This window comes from Nansenia antarctica (assembly GCF_963989245.1).
Source record: "Nansenia antarctica genome assembly, chromosome: 20".
NCBI lineage: Eukaryota > Metazoa > Chordata > Actinopteri > Argentiniformes > Microstomatidae > Nansenia > Nansenia antarctica.
Genome location: NC_137693.1, coordinates 9,481,440 through 9,488,939, shown reverse-complemented (window position 1 = coordinate 9,488,939; position 7,500 = coordinate 9,481,440). Strand labels below are relative to the sequence as shown.

General features: G+C 47.0%; 1 protein-coding gene across 1 annotated transcript in view; it reads left to right on the top strand.

Annotated features, from left to right (window-relative positions):
• fstl4 (follistatin-like 4) overlaps positions 1-7,500 on the top strand; it is a gene marked incomplete at both ends in the record, with an annotated part of 162,901 nt that overhangs the window by 60,889 nt on the left and 94,512 nt on the right. The gene's annotated exons all lie outside the window — the stretch shown is intronic.

Genomic DNA, 7,500 nt, shown 5'->3' with positions numbered 1-7,500 from the left:
CCCTACCTCGTCAACATCACTCTCCCCTATGGACACAGAGAGGTCTTTTAGACCGCTGAGTGGGAATGGTCCCTGTGAACACTCAAGGATACCGCGTTTACGAGTGTTTTTCGTGTGTGTGTGTGTGTGTGTGTGTGTGTGTGCATGCGTGTGTGAGTGAGTGAGTGTGTGTGTCTATGGGTGTGTGTGTGTGTGAGTGAGTGAGTGTGTGTGTCTGTGTGTGTCTGTGTGCAGGGCAGGGCGCACGTCGTCAGGACCGAGCTGCTGGGTTGTGTTTGAGGCCATGATGCCATTAGGACAGAGTGACACGTTTCTGAGGTGCATTTGAGACGATGATGCCATCAGGGCAGTGTGTGGACATATGTGACACGTTCTAGTGTTTTGTTTCCGCATGTCAGCATTCGATTTAATGTTCTGGCTTTTCTTTCGCCAAAGAAATCACACACATTTCAGCGTTGTCGAAAAACAACGACACATCGCTCGTCAACTAACACAGCTTGTTTTGAGAGCCTGCTAACAATGTAAAGTAGTGTTATAGTTAACTAGGTAGCAGTGAGGATTACTCACCGAATCTATTGCGTCGCGGTATTTCGGAGTTTGTGTCGTGATTCTCAACAACGTTGAAATGTATTTCCGCGTTTCAAAAATAAAAGTCTGAACATTTTGATTGGTTAGCGACAGGCGGAACAAAACACTAGAACGCGTCACATAATATTTCTAGGTTGTGTTTGAGTCTATGATGCAGTTCTATTGGAGGACAGTGTGGCATGGGTGACATCATGGGTGTCTGAGGCCAATACTCCGGCTTCAGCTCAGTGGGCTAACGGGAGACCCGGGGTTGAACCCAGTAGATAACAGGCTGTGTGCTCAAATCCCTCCCGCTCGGTGGCTGCTGGCCCAAATCTGCCAGAGCTGGCATCCTCCCCTGGCGCATCCCCCACCCAGGCTGCCTGTTCCCCCCCATGCCAAGACCCTGAAGCCCCCCCCCCCCTCTCTCTCTCTCTCTCCCCCTCTCTCTCTCTCTCTCTCTCCCCCCACCCCCTCCCCCTCTCTCTCTATCTCCCTCCCTCCCTCCCTCCCACCCCTCTCTGTCACTCTGTCTGTGCACACAGGCTCATGCAATCACTGGAACAAAAGGACACAATAATCTCTTTTGAATAGGAGTGCTGATTCAAAGAGGCTTTGACATGCTTGCCACAACACTAGTGTGTAATATCTCCAACATAAGGCCCCCATCAAACGCTTGGCTGTAGCTTTTCAACTGACTATTGGTCTTCACACTGTATGATGGGCCCGTCGTTGAACAAATCTATAGTTCAATTATAACGTTGTAATGTTGCTCTGGGATTACCTTATTTTTGGTGCGAGGATAATGTGGGCAATTTCAGTTTTTCGGCAGAGAAGAGAGATTTCTAAGGTGTCGGAGCGGCGTCTCGGGCTTATTGAAGTAATAACAAGAGGTGTGTGTGTTTGCGATGTGATCTGATGTGAACCGAAGTCGTAGCGGCGTAGACACGTCGCGGGTTTATTTCTAAACGCTTCTCTCTGACTAATCCAAAGTGACTTTGTGGTTTCTTTCTTTCTTTCTTTTTTTTTTTTTAAACTTCTGCTAGTGGCGTATTTAACAGGTGTTCTGATCTGCTGTCGAGCCTGTCGTAAATCTCCATCGATATGCAAACAGTTTTTATAGCTGTTCGTGAACCGCCTCTCTTCAGAGCTCTTGGCACTCAGCTCAGAACAAGAGAGGGGTTTTAAGTGACGAATGAATTCATTTGGCTCAACCTCTTCATTTCGCCTCGCGGTTTAATGGCTGTGTAAAAAAAAACATATGGCTGGCTGATGCTGGTGGCCCGCTGGGCGCAACTTTGAAAAACTTTGCTTATTAAACATATTTGATTCCTGTCAGCCCCCTCGATCCAATTACCAGTAGAGAGAGAGAAGAGGAAACATAATGAATGTCTGAGAGCTCAGTTTTGTTTTAGACAGCAATCTGGTAATGTATTCACTGTGAGCCAGCATTCCTTAGTGAGTTACCTCTGTTATCCAGGGCGGAAATATCTCTTGCTCTCCTCTTTCTCACTCGCTCCCCCCCCCCCCCCCCTCTCTCTCTCTCTCTCTCTCTCTCTCTCTCTCTCTCTCTCTCTCTCTCTCTCTCTCTCTTTCTCTCTTTCGCTCTCGCCCTCTTTCTCTCACTCTTGCTCCTTTCTCTATGTCCCTCTCTCTTTCTTGCTCCAACTCCATCTCTCTCTCTCTTCCTCTCTCCCTCTCTCTCTCCATATCTCAGTCTCCCTCTCTCCCTCTCTCTCCATCTCTCTCTCTCTCCATATCTCTCTGTCTCCCTCTCTCCCTCTCTCTCTCTCTCTCTCCCGCTCCCTCTCTCTTCCTCTCTTCCTCTCTCCCTGTCTCCCTAATGAAGTGTAGACAGGGATTTGAGCGACTCTGTCAAGCCTGCCTTTAGATTCCCTGGCCTGTGTGAAATTGGTTTAAAGTTTAGGTCTGAGTGAAAAAAGAAGCATCACCTCAACACAGTCAAAGTATTCTGAGGCCAAATATATTTGACTTCATGTATATATGTATGTATATGTATTTATTTGATAGGATTTATATATACTGTATTTATTCGCTGTAGAAATTAGGTGAATTTGTTTTTCTGAAATACTTCAAGGCAATAGCTCAGCCCCAAGCAGGTTGTGTACTAGCGAGCGCCAGCACACGAGAGGTCAGCCAAGGGTCGTCTCACTGAGTCAGACTGGCCATTTCTGACAGCAGGTGGTGAAACCAGGAAGTTGGCTTCCGGCCAATCAAATGTTCAGACTTTTATTCTGAAAAATGTAAATAAATGTCAACTTTGTTGAAAATCAACGACACACACGGCAGTCAACTAACACAGCTTGTTTTTGTGAGTCTGCTGACAGTGTAAAGTAGTGTTATAGTTAACTAGGTAGTAGTGGGGATTACTCACCGAATCCATTGCACTGCAATATGTTGGCTTGACTAGCGAGTGTGTCACTGATTTTCAACAACGTTGACATTTATTTAACATTTTCAGAATAAAAGTTTGAACATTTGATAGGCTGCGTCCCCCAGAATCTCAATGGAGAGATGAGATTCTGGGATCCATGCCCATCAGCCCAAGGTTGTGTAACTGGTACAGAGATACAGTCCGAGAGTCTATTCATACTCACTTTTCCAATGAAATGCATATTCATACGCACATAAACAAACAAAATCTGGAACCATCACCTCAGTATTTGCATTCAATATACTGCATGAATTAATTAATCTTAATTTTAATTAATCACTAGGGTGCACTGCTCAAAACACAACCTCCCTGTACCGCTGACTCATCCCACTCATTCTAAATCCGAACACGTCATTTTCTCAATCAAAACAATTCGAATCACATCCTCCTATACTGCGGTTATAAAAATTGCATTTGCGTCTCAGTCAGCTTGTCTATTGTACGTTGTGCAGGAACAGGAATTATCTAACAATGCCTGCATTGAACTGGAGCTCCCCCCACACAGCTAGATAACCCTCTGAATAGGGCCACACCAATCACCATCACACACAATCAGTTATATAATCAAAACCTCGGAAGGAAAATGGAAGACTTGTCGAAACCTTTCCTCACTTATTCCCTCTTGTCCATAATGTAATCATCGGCTGATTTGGGCTAATGGCACCTATCACACAGTCCCCTCTCTCTCTCTCTCTCTCTCTCTCTCTCTCTCTCTCTCTCTCTCTCTCTCTCTCTCTCTCTCTCTCTCTCTCTCTATCTCTCACTCTCTCCCCTCCCCTCTCTCTCCCCTCCCCCCTCTCTCTCTCTCTCTCTCTCTCTCTATATATATATATATATATATATATATATATATATATACTTTCATTTTATGTCATTGTTCCCCTGAGTGACCTATCCCAGTGAGGTGTTACGTTTGAATTAGACTTGTTCACCCTCGTAAAAGTCTGACTGGATTGAGAACACACACACACACACACACACACACACACACACACACGGTGGCTTCACGACCCAGGTAGCTTCCCCTGGTGCGTTCGCCTCTCGGTGACCTTGGGCCGGCGGTAAACCCCGGTACAGTACAGCCTCCTCCTCCACCGTCCTGTGAGATGCAGGCTGTGGACCCGGCCAGCCGAGACGCTCCTCACACTCACACTCGCTCACACTCACACTCTCACACTCTCACACTCTCACTCTCACACTCTCACACTCACACCGCACACCCAGATTAGCAGCAACCGGGTGCAGCAGCAGACAGGATGGATACCTTAGGAAACCCCCTCCGCCCCGCCCTCACCCCCCGCCCCCCCCCCCCCGGCCGACCGTCACATTGTGTTTGATACCTTTCCTTATTCCGTTCCATGTATTATAATGAGGCCCCGTCCTCCGATTTTCGACCTCCACCACCAGCCTCCCCGTGGTCCACAAGGTGCATTGTCCCTCCCGCCATCACGTTTGTGGTTACGTTATCAGCTATAACACCCCTCCATCACCTCGTTAAACTGAAATCTCGTTATTTTTCGACTTTGTATGTAAACTGTGTCACCCTACCGCGAGGCCTCCCAGACTGGGTCTGTACTCTCTGAGGTGAAATGATTTAGGCTCCAAGCGTAAAGTCCAACGCGCTTCCGACAAGTTTATGATCCGAGGGTTTTGGTGCTCAGCAGGAGAGGGACAATATACAGTAATAGCAAAACTATTACCTGGGCACTTCCATTAGACAACCCAAAGCAAGACACCGGAGCACTCTAGTATAATCTGTCCGTTTATTGCAGAGGAACAGGGTCATATGAGTGCTCCGGTGTTTGTGTAGTCTAATGGATGTGCCCAGGTAATAGTTTTGCTAGCGGATTGATTTAGATTTCATTTGTTGTCCCTATGAACGAAGCGTTCAAACTGTTTTGTTGTCTTACGTAAAAAAAAAGAAAACCCGAAAAAAACAACCCGGTCGTTTTCCATTCATCTTGAATGGAGGCATCTCGAAAAAATACAAATGTCAGATTTTATAGCTAATGACACTCGCTGTTGCGGAACCCTGGACAGCAAACACTGCCACTGTGAAATGAGAAACTTGTTAAACTTTATTCAGGCTGCCTATTAAACGGTGTTCGTGTCGGCTTCTATAGGCTGTCGTTTCGTTTCATATCTCCACGAGAGGCTGAGCGGTAATGGACGATAAAACGGAGCTCATCGCCCGGAGAGAAAAGGGGGGGAGTGATACCCTGCTTGGGGTTGTTGTTGTTGCTGTTGTTGTGGTTGTTGTTGTTATGGCTGGTGTGTGTGTGTGTGTGTGTGTGTGTGTGTGTATGTGTGTGTTTCAGATTTTACATCCCTGCAGGACGGGGACAGAGGAATTAGTGTTGAAGTGACTGTGACCTTGCTTCTCGTTAGCTGTGGAAGCTTCCGGGCCAGCCTAGCCAGCCTCCACCACGACTCACTGAATATGGAGACTCTCTCCCCAGGGAGCACACACAGCCTTGGAGAGTGTGTGTGTGTGTGTGTGTGTGTGTGTGTGTTTGTGTGTGTGTGTGTGTGTGTGTGTGCGTGCTCGTGCTCGTGAGTGTTTGTGTGTGCGCGTGTGTGTGTGTGTGCTCGTGCATGTACAGTACGTGTGTGTGTGTGTGTACTCCTCAGGGAGTTACCAGCTCATGTTATTGTTCCCGTGCTTTGGCGTCCTCTGAGATTCACCTGGGTTCCCCTGGGTTCACCTGAGCCAAACACATACAGCACCTTTTCATACACCGCCTACAGCATCCGCTCTGCTGATATCACCTCCAGTAATACACCGTGGTCTGTTGACGTGTGGTAATTGAGCCGTATTCACTATGGTACAGAATACAGCGGGATGAGAATGTGTGGGATGGCTGTGCAGGGCCTCTTTGTAATGAAGGATATTGTGCGGTGAATCAAGTGTACTGTGGTGAATTAGTCACCCACGCTCTAACCGAATGACTTAGCCTGACTGAGAGGCAGAGAGAGGTAGAGAGAGGCGGGGAGAGACAGAGAGAGAGACAGAGAGAGGTAGAGAGAGGCAGAGAAAGACAGAGAGAGAGACAGAGAGAGGCAGAGAGAGAATGAGAGAGGCAGAGAGAGACAGAGAGAGAGACAGAGAGAGACAGAGAGAGGCAGAGAGAGGCAGAGAGAGGCAAAGAGAGACAGAGAGAGACAGAGAGAGGTAGAGAGAGACAGAGAGAGGTAGAGAGAGGCAGAGAGAGGCAGAGAGAGGCAGAGAGAGGCAGAGAGAGGTAGAGAGAGGTAGAGAGAGGCAGAGAGAGGCAGTGAGAGACAGAGAGAGGCATTGAGAGACAGAGAGAGGCAGAGAGAGACAGAGAGAGGTAGAGAGAGACAGAGAGAGGTAGAGAGAGACAGAGAGAGGTAGAGAGAGGCAGAGAGAGGCAGAGAGAGGCAGAGAGAGGCAGAGAGAGGTAGAGAGAGGTAGAGAGAGGCAGAGAGAGGCAGAGAGAGGCAGAGAGAGGCAGAGAGAGGTAGAGAGAGGTAGAGAGAGGCAGAGAGAGACAGAGAGAGGCAGAGAGAGGCATTGAGAGACAGAGAGAGGCAGAGAGAGACAGAGAGAGGCAGAGAGAGACAGAGAGAGGCAGAGAGAGGCAGGGAGGCTGTCGCTGCTCTATAGATTCCTCTATAGATTCTATACACCGCAGTGAACATCTTCACTTTGCAATACAAATGGTAACGTTACCATTAGAGTGAAGAAACAAACATATACAGTATGTCAAACATATGCAAATCTACATTCACATTTACATGTTTAGCATTTAGCAGATGCCTTTATCCAAAGCGACTTACAACAAATACATTTGTCTAAGTAAGTGAATCATCTATCAGTCATAGCAAGAACAAAACTATCTATGCTAGGACCAGGGGCCATTGGCAGACATTTAAAAAAAAAAAAAGTACAGTAGAAAGATGTAAAGGGGAGTAAGAGTAAGGGGATGAAGAGGTCTTTGGAGGGTTAGAGTTTAATCTATGGGTTAGGGTTAAATCTATCTAATCTAGGGTTATATATGGTAACATATAAACTATTCTTCTGAAAACTCTGAAGAGTCAGTAGGCCGTCTGAGGGAAGCAGACAACATATCCAGGTGCAGTGAGGGCAAACAACAAGACACCATGTGGGTTAGGTATCCTGTACCCTGTATCCTGTATCCTGTACCCTGTATCCTGTATCCTGTACCCTGGTGAGACTTCACACTGTCCAGACGAAGTCCTCCTAGAAATAAACAACAACAACAACAACCGCAACAACAACCACAACAACAACAACCACCTCAACCACAACAACAACAACAACAACCACAACCACAACAACAACAACCACAACCACAACAACAACCACCTCAACCACAACAACAACAACAACAACCACAACCACAACAACCACAACCACAACAACAACCACCTCAACAACAACCACAACAACAACAACAACCACAACAACAACCACCTCAACAACAACCACAACA